The sequence below is a fragment of the Neofelis nebulosa genome, chromosome 3 (genome assembly GCF_028018385.1).
Source record: "Neofelis nebulosa isolate mNeoNeb1 chromosome 3, mNeoNeb1.pri, whole genome shotgun sequence".
NCBI classification, from domain to species: domain Eukaryota; kingdom Metazoa; phylum Chordata; class Mammalia; order Carnivora; family Felidae; genus Neofelis; species Neofelis nebulosa.
The window spans coordinates 107,500,956-107,511,951 of record NC_080784.1 but is presented as its reverse complement, the minus strand read 5'-3'; the positions used below and the strand labels follow the sequence as shown (position 1 = coordinate 107,511,951).

The window sequence follows — 10,996 nt, the reverse complement described above, 5'->3', positions numbered from 1 at the left end:
TACACTATCTTTCATATCCATTGCCACGAAAAAGAATTCTGCCTTCTGTATCCCACATTGAATAGAATTCTCCTCTCTCTGACCACTTGCCCAATCTTGACATCTGAGTTAAAGTTGACTTCTCTCTTCAAGCACTTCTCCCAAGCCATCAACTACCAAATCTCCTTTTAAATACCTTTCAGATACAAACTATTGTCTCCCTCCTTACTACTAGAGTTTAGGAATCTATCTCTTGCTAACTGGGTTCACTGCCACCAGGCTGTCCCTTCCTCTCTAACCATTTAAAACCCAGCAACCAGATATCCTCTTGAAAATAAAATTTAATATTTTATGTCACTTTCTATATATATATACTCATCGCCCTCATGATAAAGTCTAAAATTCCATCCAAATCTTGTTAATTTTCCTTTGATTTTGATCTCCCTTGTTGCCTGCCATCCCACACTCTTAATCCATGCTCCAGGTATATTAAGATGCTTTCGTATCCCTGCATTTTACTCAGACTTTATGATAGAATCATTTCTCCTCCCCACTCTACTTCATCCAGGTACCTTCTAACCTTCAGTCAAATTGCAGTTGAAATAACATTCATCCAGGTACTCTCATATCAATATGTTAACTTTGCACAATCACTGTATTTTTCTCTTAATTGCGTTTGTCACACTTCACTTCAATCTTATGTTTAGTTGTTTATCCATACTAGATTATTCAGTGGAGAAGTGAGAATCTCTTTTTGATCTACCCATATATATTTATAATGCATGCCCCAAAGTCACATTCAATAAATCTTTTTAGATATATGAGTAAATGAAAACAAGCTGACACAACTTTGTGATAGGATATATGTTCACAAATAAATGTGTATGTGTGCACATGGAGGTATAGATAAATATACCTTTAGGTAGATTCACCACAAAACACTCTAAGTAGACCATTATTCGCTCTCAAAGACTAAAATAAAAGATAGGAGAAAGAATTGAAGAAACAATGTAAAGTTATAGGATGTGGCTACACACATTTCCAAACAAATTGTATTTCAGTACACTCAGCATAATCTCAAGTAGAAAAAGAAAGAGAGAAAGAAGACCAAATTCACCACATGTTGCTCTAAATATTAATAGCATATTTTTTATGGTAGACAAAAATATTCCATTTTTTTCTTTTTTTTCAACTAAATCTGGAAAGTACTTTAATGATCTGGTAGAACAGATTTTAGAAGTATACAGGATTGCTTAAAAAAATTTTTTTAACATTTATTTATTTTTGAGACAGAGAGAGACAGAGCATGAATGGAGGAGGCTCAGAGAGAGAGGGAAACACAGAATCTGAAACAGGCTCCAGGCTCTGAGCTGACAGCACGGAGCACTACGTGGGGCTCGAACTCACGGACCGTGAGATCATGCCCTGAGCCAAAGTCGGACACTTAACTGACTGAGCCACCCAGGCGCCCCAAACATGGGATTGTTTTAAGATCAAATATATTCTGTATTTCATTTTATTTTATTTTTATTTTGTTAATGTTTTTATTTATTTTTAAGACACAGAGAGACAGAGCATGAGCAGGGGAGGGGCAGAGAGAGAGGGAGACAAAGAATCCAAAGCAGGTTCCAGGCTCTGAGCTGTCAGCACAGAGCCCGAGATGGGGCTCGAACTCATGGACTGTGAGATCATGACCTGAGCCAAAGCTGGATGCCCAACTGACTGAGCCACCCAGGACCCTATATTACATATTTTAAATGGACCACTGGTAGGTTTTCTAATTCAGTAAGATATTTTTATTCACCTTGGAAATTCAGAAAATTTGAACAATGTGCTATGACAAGTTTCACTGGATTCAATGATTATGCCTCTTTATTTATAAACACAAAAATAGAATTTGTATCCACTTTAGAGTCATAAAATATTGTTGAAGGCTCTTCTAATAATGTGAATATTGGGGAAGAGATTTTATAACATTATTTTTAGGCTTAATAAACAGTTTCTTATAAAGTTCTGCTATCTATACACACATATGCATATATATATATATACATTATGACTTGTTTTTCATGAGGTTTTATTTATCTATAGCAGCCAGGATCAAACAGTATAAAGAAGTATAATGACAGATGGCTGATATTCAGTTACAAAAGTTTTATAAAAGTTTAGTTTTAAAAAAAGCCATTAATAGTATTAAAGGAACAAGGTGTTTCTCATAGAAATGAGGGAAGTAATGGTATGAGTGGGCATTTAACAGCTTACCGGAAAAGCTCAAAAGCTATGGATATCTGGTAGCCCAGTGTATCCATGAAGAATTTCATAGTGTGGTCTGAGAAAGCTGTTACCTGTGAGGAAGCCATAGGGTAATATTAAATGGTTGGATTGCCTTGCCATTGGATGGTGGGGCCAGTCATTAGGAAGATAAGTTAGAAGCTCAAGCCTTTTTGGCATATCTGTATTTGTGTCACCCTGTCTATCATAATCATCTAGGAGCAATGGCTTCCTCTTCACTTTTACCATCTAAACCTTGTATATGCTTCTGTTTTGGCCAACTCTAACCTAGAACCACATAGAGAAGAGGAGTTGACAAAACAGAGTTCACAGATGCAAGTTATTATAAGCAATTCAGAACTAAAGGATAAGCTCCACTATACCCTCCACAAACCAAACCAAAATAAAACAAAACAACTGAATGGAAAAAGGGAGAAGAATCTGGCCTCAATGTTTATGAAACATCACTTAACTTTGGCATACAAAGGTTAATTTCATCAAAATAGTCATAAAAATTTTCTTAGGTTGATTTTCTTTTTTTTTTTTTTTTTTTTTTTTTTTTTTTTTTTACATTTTTTATTTATTTTTGGGACAGAGAGAGACAGAGCATGAACGGGGGAGGGGCAGAGAGAGAGGGAGACACAGAATCGGAAACAGGCTCCAGGCTCCGAGCCATCAGCCCAGAGCCTGACGCGGGGCTCGAACTCACGGACCGCGAGATCGTGACCTGGCTGAAGTCGGACGCTTAACCGACTACGCCACCCAGGCGCCCCTGATTTTCAATGTCAGTACCTCTTGCATAAACTACAGATAATTCATTGACCATTTTATTCATTTTTTTTTAATTCAATCATTATTTTCTTCATTCAAGAAATATTTAGAAAGCACTCATGTATCAAACATGTATAGTGGATACAAGTATGGACATAAGAGCAAAGTTTCTTCACACATTCAAATTACATTCTAATGGAGAGAGAAAAAAAAGGAAACAGAAATGTAAATTAATTATAGTGATGTAAAAAGAATAAAACAGGGTAAGGAAATTGAATACCGAAGGAGTTAATACATCAATTTCACAGAGTTATTAAAGAAAGCATCTCAGACAGGACATCTCATCAGAGACCTACATCAAATGGACAAGTGAGCTCTGGAGATAATGACAAAGTGAGTGCTTCATGCAAAGTGAGGAACAAGGTTTACATCACTGGAGACAGGAATATGTTTATTGTTTTGAAGAAATGAAAAAAAAAAATGCCAGTGTGATGGATCACGATGAGGAAGAGAGAAATTAAAATGCAATAAAAATGGAATCAGAAAGTGATCAAGGAATTCTGAAGACAGACAACATAGGCTTTGGAGGTCATGATGCGGAGTACAGGATGTTTTAACAGGCACATGGCACGGTCAAGGTTTTTATTTTAAAAGAATGAGTCTAGATATTATAGGAAGAACAGAAAGAGACTGGACTTACCAACTGCAGCAGGAAGGTTAGCAGGGAACCACTTAGAATAGTTTCATTTCTGAAGAGGCTATATAGAACCTATTTGTTTTAGCCCAGGGATCTTTATTTACTACAGCTGAATGGATCAAAACATTTCCAATAAAGACGCAGAAACAGGCATCCCAGATTAAAAATTGTTTTAAAAGACCCCAAATCCAGATTTGTACTTAGATAACAAATAATCTGCACAATAAGGCTTTAAGGCTCAGTACTCCTATTGGATGATATTTTGGTCTCTTAATTTTAGTGAAGCAGCACATACTCCTTTATTTTTCCCTCCAAAGAGAAGAAGTGCACAAAGAGAAAATTAGCTTATAAAAAGTACAGGATATGCTGTATGTATTTTTTAAGAAAAAATATTCATAATTTTAGATAATGGAAGTGAAAAAAAATGCTGTATCTCTTGCAGTTTGTCCCCTCTATATGAAACACTAGAATAGCAATTCCACCAAACATGGTCTCTATCTTTTGCCAAGTTTATCCTGAATATAAGAATGAAAAATAATATCAAGAGACACCTGGGTGGCTCAGTCAGTTAAACATCTGACTCTTGATCTCGGCTCAGGTCATGATCGCACAGTTTGTGAGATTGAGCCCTGCATCAGGGTCTGTGCTGACAGTGTGAGCCTGCTTGAGATTCTCTCCCTCTCCCTCTCTCTCTGCGCTCACTCTCTCGAAATAAATAAAATTTAAAAATAATATTAAAATAGATCCTATTTAAGGTTTTTATGTCTTCATTACTCATCAATAATAGCATAATGAATACTTCTTATATTTTAATTAGAACTTTCAGTAGGTGACTAGTTCCTGAACCTCATGAAATAATTTTCACTTTCTCACTGACTCTAATTACCCAAGCTAAAATCCATCTTCTACCCTTGATTTTTCAAATATGGTGTAAATTAATGAAAATGCAAGCAGACAAAGTTCTTGTCAATTCAGTTGTAGTTATACTAGGCTGGATAGCATAAATTTATCATCAATTCTAGACTATAACATTATTTTAATCTCTAAAGTTTTATGGTTTGTTGAAATGGTTAATTGCACAGAGGTTGTCCAGCAATATAAACAGCCGTGTTAATAAAATTACAAGCTTCTGAAATACCACTTTTTAAAATCTTTTTCTTTCATTACTTGCCTTCCAAACTTGTATTTAAATTCAAGTTAGTTAACATATAGTGTACTATTGGTTTTAGGAGTAGAATTTAGTGATTCATCATTTACATATAACATCATCCCAACAAGTACGCTCCTTAATACCCATTACCCATTTAGCCCATCCCCCACCTCCCCTCCAGCAGCCCTCAGTTTATTCTCTATAGTTAAGAGCTTCTAAAATACCTTATCAGATTATAGTAAGTTTAACTGTTTTTTCAGTTTATATGATCATTTTTATTTTTATTACTTTGAACTTTAAAAAGTTATATGTAACAAAGCTCTCACTTAAGCTTTAAAGAAAGTAAGCAATATCTATTCAGAAATGTTTCTGATGAGCAGTACTGAAAGCATCTCATTCAGAAGTAGAGGTAGAGTTCACTATGACCTACATCGCTAAGGTTGACATAAGAGCATAATAACCCATGACATTCCAAATGATATTATCATCTATCCGAAAACTAAAATGGTGGATATGAAATATAAGTAAATTAAAAATTGGTGGGTAGGGATAATATACCTAATCATTGTTGCATATCATAGATTGCTTATTTTGTCAAGGTATAAAATGTACTACACAGAAAAAAATATCCATAAAAGTGTATAAAACCAATTGTTTAAGGTTTCCTTTGCATATACCAATTCAAAAAGCTCTAATTAAACTCCTAAATATATGGAATCCCAACAGTTCTTACAAATATATACAACACAAACAAAGCAAAATAGATGTTAAGCTAGGTTACAAATCATGCCCCAATTACCTAAAAACCTAAATCAAAGTCAAATCCTGATGGGAATGATTGTGAATGAAAATTAACTAAGCTCAATAATTTCATATGCCATCAAAGTTCATACTGCTAAAACAGAATGAGAATCTCTCTCACACACACAAGCATATACACTTTTCACACCAGCCATGAAACAGTTGTAATTTTCTATTTTTAAAAAATAAAATTATGTGCCTAACATAACCATTAAAAAGGTCAAAAGAAAATGATCACATGGGGGAAAATCTACTTGCAAAGCACATCACAGCAAAGGCTTAATTTTCTTAATATATAAAGATTCCTACAATTAGCAAAGCACCAAAATCCAAAGAGAAAAATGGACAGAAGAGAAGGAAAAAGAGGTGTCAGAAAAGGGTGGGGGGGAAACAAATAAAACAACAAGTTCCTAAATATATGAAAAAACTAGGAGTAGGAAGCACTCATGATGTTTTCTTCCCTGCCCCCAGGTCTCTTTTGTTAGTGTGATTATTTTTTTCATTTCTTCTTCCAGGCTTCCTGTGTTGATAGATTATCCTCCTCTACAATATGGGGCTTTAACAGAATCTGTATTGTATCAAATAAATACACTAATGAATCAGTTAATTCACTCTGTTCAATTGTTTCAGGCTCCACCTTGGATTCCAAACCTCTTTCTCATGAGTACATGCCATTTCTCAGGTGTTCTATGCTAACTTCACAGGCCTTCATTACTGTTGTACAAAAATGCCAGATCCATACTGTTGTGCAATAGCACTTTGCAACTTAACCTCATAACATGCTACTCTGGATCTTGCTGTATCCTAACATTCTCTTCCATTTAGATTGAAAGTGCAGAGGAGAGAATGGCAGAATCAGAATATCTGGGAAAGGAATTTCTGAGATAAGGATATCTTCCCCATTTTACTTTCCAGCTTTCTTTTTTTGTTTTTATTGTTTGTGTGTGTGTGTTTATTTTTTTTTTGGGGGGGGGGAGAGTGAGCTGGGGAGGGGCAGAGAAAAAGGGAAACAGAGGATCCAAAGCAGGCTCTGACCTGAGAGCAGAGAGCCCAGTGGGAGGTTTGAGGCTCAAAGCATGAGATCATGACCTGAGCCAAAGTTGGATGCTAATGACTGAGCCACTCAGGCGCCCCTACTCTTCCCCTTTTCTTGAGAGAAGCTGCCAAAAGAGCACCATATCTAGGTCTACTTGCTTGGAGGAGGGGGTCTGTGGGAGGAAACCCTGTCCAGTCTACAGGTGGGAAATAATGAGTTTCATTTTGGGCTTCAGCATAAAGACACAGACTCCCTGCAATTATATTCATACATACTTCAATATCAACATTTCCAGTAGTATTTGCTGGAGCTGTTGGTCTTGTTTATCAGATGGTTCAGGAAAAATTCGCACTCAATATACACAAATTCCTCTCAAAAGCAAGTAGATTCTAGATAGGCAGATAGTTCTAAAATTAAAAGCATATTCTCATTGTAATCTACAATACCGTGGCCATTATTTTTTGGTCCTAAATTCTCACTCTTGCTTATTTCATACACATTACAATGAAACTTCCTATAAGAATTATTTCACCTGTGCAATTTTAATACACTCTTTTAGCCAATGAAACATATTTCTTAAAGATGTAAAAATTTTTATATACTTTGTCTTCAACTTTTAAGGTACTTTTTCCTTTCAATTTGTCAAAACAGATTATTAGTGTTAACCACGTTATATCATATTTAAATTAATTCAGACAGCTTAATACATGAATATATTCATATGCAAAGCACACAATAGTCAAATCAAATAATAAAGTTAATACACGAAGTTTTGTAGAAAGGAAATCACATCAAGTGCAACTTAACCTAATTGAGACTGATTTTAAATCACTTTTATTTTAAAGATATATTTAATCTTCCAGTAATAGCTTTTTTTCTATATGAAATTCAGAGCCCTTTGAATATTTTCCCTTTTTTTTTTCCTTTTCATCTTGTTATTTTAATCTACTAAGTGGATGACTTTCCGTCTGGCAAGATTTCATTATCTTCTGCTTTGATTAGAAATCATTACAATTTGTACTGTTTTCTTTACCTCCTTTGAAAGGACTTCAATCTTTGTTGGTTTAATAAATATGCTAATGTATGTTACAGGAGTAAAACTCTAAGGAGATTAGAACATGTTCTATTATGGAGAAAGTATGTTGTTTTACTTTTTTAAAGCATATATTAGGAATTTCTAAAGAGAGAGGATGCCTAGCATTTTTTAATAATTCTTAAGAGTCAATAGAAGACATTTTTATTACATTTAACAATATTTAACAATTTTTATCAAGTGAGTACTGTGAAAAATTCTAAGAACACTACTGAGGGTATGCCAAACAAGGCACATATTCTCATGATGCTAACACCTAAAAACTAAACAATTACAACTAAGGACTGTAACTATTCTGATAGTCAGTAGTATGGGGAAGCTTGAAGGGGATATGAACTATGTATTTAAAGAATCAGTGAATGAACTTTGAGCAAATGATATATAGGGAAGTTCTTTAAGATAAATCTAATTCATTTAGGTAATTTTTGAATATTGGGCCCAAAGAATATAAATAATTATATCATAGTTTTCTCTACAGTGCTAATAATCCAATTTTATTAACCCTTGCTTTATCTTCTGTGATTTTCCTGTTCATATATTCTACTCATTTTTCTTTTGCCTATTCCATATTGATTTGCTGACATTGTTTATATGTGAAAGATCATGTGTATATTGATTAAGAGTAAGAATTCCGACTCCTGAAACACTACCTGCATCTAAATCTCATTATATGCAATCACTGTGACCTTGGGCATGATTTTAACATCTCAGTACTTCAGTTTCCTCATCCATAAAATAGGATAAATAATAGTATCAATCACACAGGGGAGATATAATGATAAAATGAATTAATGTGCAGAATGCAGGGCACCTGGTGGCTCAGTCAGTTGAGTGTTTGACTCTGGATTTTGGCTCAGGGTCATGATTTCACAGTCTCATGAGTTCCAGCCCTCCCTGGGGTTCTGCACTGACAGTGCAGAGTCTTCTTGAGATTTTCCCTCTCTCTCTGCCCCTTCCCCGCTCGCACTCTCTGTCTCTCTCAAAATAAATAAATAAACTTTAAGAAAAAAAATGCAGTACTTGGGAAAAAAATGTACAAAGTAAGCTCTTTATAATTTTTTGCTGTTGTATCATTATGAATTAGATATTAATCTTAGTGCAAATCTCTCACTAACAACTATTTAAAAGCTATCAAGCATTCAATGTGTGTTTCCATTGCCCCTCCATTGTATATCTCGTTTTCCCAAATTGAAACTCTATATTTCTAATCACCTCTTCCGCTAGCTTGTGGACATGTGACAGGCTCTGCCAGTTTGATGCAGCTGCATGAGACTGATTCATAAGGAAGTCACATCAGGAAACAAGCCAGGAATAACAGGACACCAAAACTGTCGAAGCACACAGGAGCGAAGGCAGTGAGTTTATGGTAATAATGGTGGCCTTTGCTTTTCCAGGGATATGTCTAGAGGCATTCTGAATGGTCCAGTGTTTCACATACTGTCATAAGCTATCCTACAATACAGCCTCTAGCAAAACTAGGCTATTGCAAACCCCTGCTAATAGAATTGTTTGCTTTTATACCCAGAGGTTTGCGAAAGTACCAAAATCTGCATGTGACGTGTTTTCAGGCTGACTTCAAAGGGTCCATGCTATAAGAACTAAAGTTCTTATGAGGCTGTCTAAAATGAAAAAAACATGTCAGAGGGCGTATGGTGGTTCCATATGTGCTACATGTGTCCCTGACTGGATCAAGTGTGCTTTCTGTATTGAGGAGCAGAAAATCCTGAAACTGTTAAAGGCACAGAACACAGTTAGAAAACTAAGTAATAAAATGAAGCTTATTTTGAGTAATAAACTGATTTAAAAGCTAAAAATAAAATAATAAATAATTATGATAGCCCTTTCAAAATGACACTGAAGCATTAGGATCAGCAGTATTAGTTAACCACCAAGTTCTACAGTGTGGTCTTAGAGTTGTGGTTGCGAGCTTATTAATATTTCTTTATAAACACTTCCTACTTAAACCTGTGGAAATGTAGTCTATTTACTTAGAGTAAGGAGAAAGATCAATATAGTAATTGACTTCAGAGGTAATTAGTCATCTCACCTGATTGAGTTGAAATCAGCAAATAATAATTAATAGTAATAATAATTAACATGAGAGAAGGGATGTATTCTATAGCATATAATGATAGACATTAGCTTAGTTTATCATTGTGGTAACTTGGAATAACATGTGTTTTAAAGTAAGCTCTTCCTTGCACTGTGAAGAAAACTATAAACAAATCAAAAAGGCAACCTACTGAATGGGTTATTTTCAAATAACCTATCTGATAATAGGTTAATATCCAAAATATGTAAAGAACTTACATAGACCAATACCAAAAAAAAAAAAAGCAAAAAACAAAAACATATAATCCAATAAAAAATGGGCAGAGGACCTGACTAAAGATCTTGCCAAAGAAGACTAAAGATGACAGACACATGAAAAGATGTTCAACATCACTAATCATCAGGGAAATAGACATCAAAACCACAACGAGATATCACCTCACACCTGTTAGAATGGCTAAAATCAAAAAGACAAGGAATGAGTCTTGGCGAGGAATGGAGAAAAAAGAACCCTCGTGTACTGTTGGTTGGAATGCAAAGTGGTTCAGCCAATGTGGAAACAGTATGGAGGTTCCTCAAAAAATTGAAAATAGAACTACCATATGATCCAGTAATTCCACTGCTAGATATTTACCCACAAAAAAATGAAATTAGTAATTTGAAAAGATGTATGTATGTAGTGTTAATTGCAGCACTATTTATAATAGCTAGGCTATGAAAGCAACCTAGGTGTCCATTGATAGATGAATGTATTAAGAAGTTTATATAGATACATATCTTATATATTATTATACATTATATATAATGAAATATGTTATATTACTATATATATAATGAAATATTCCTCAGCCATTAAAAGTAATGAAATCTTGGGGTGCCTGGGTGGCTCGGTCAGTTGAGCGTCCGACTTCGGCTCAGGTCATGATCTCGTGGTCTGTGGGTTCAGCCCCGCATCGGGCTCTGTGCTGACAGCTCAGAGCCTGGAGCCTGCTTCAGATTCTGTGTCTCCCTCTCTCTCTCTGACCCTCCCCTGTTCATGCTCTCTCTCTCTCTCTGTCTCAAAAATAAATAAATGTTTAAAAAAAATTTTTTTTAAAGTAATGAAATATTGCCATTTGCAACAACATGGATGGACCTGGAGGGTAT

The 10,996-nt window shown here is 35.0% G+C and overlaps 1 pseudogene; it reads left to right on the top strand.

Annotated features, from left to right (window-relative positions):
• The first annotated feature begins 9,215 nt into the window (after positions 1 to 9,215).
• Positions 9,216 to 9,602, top strand: LOC131508030 (large ribosomal subunit protein eL34-like; annotated as a pseudogene).
• Positions 9,603 to 10,996: the final 1,394 nt, after the last annotated feature.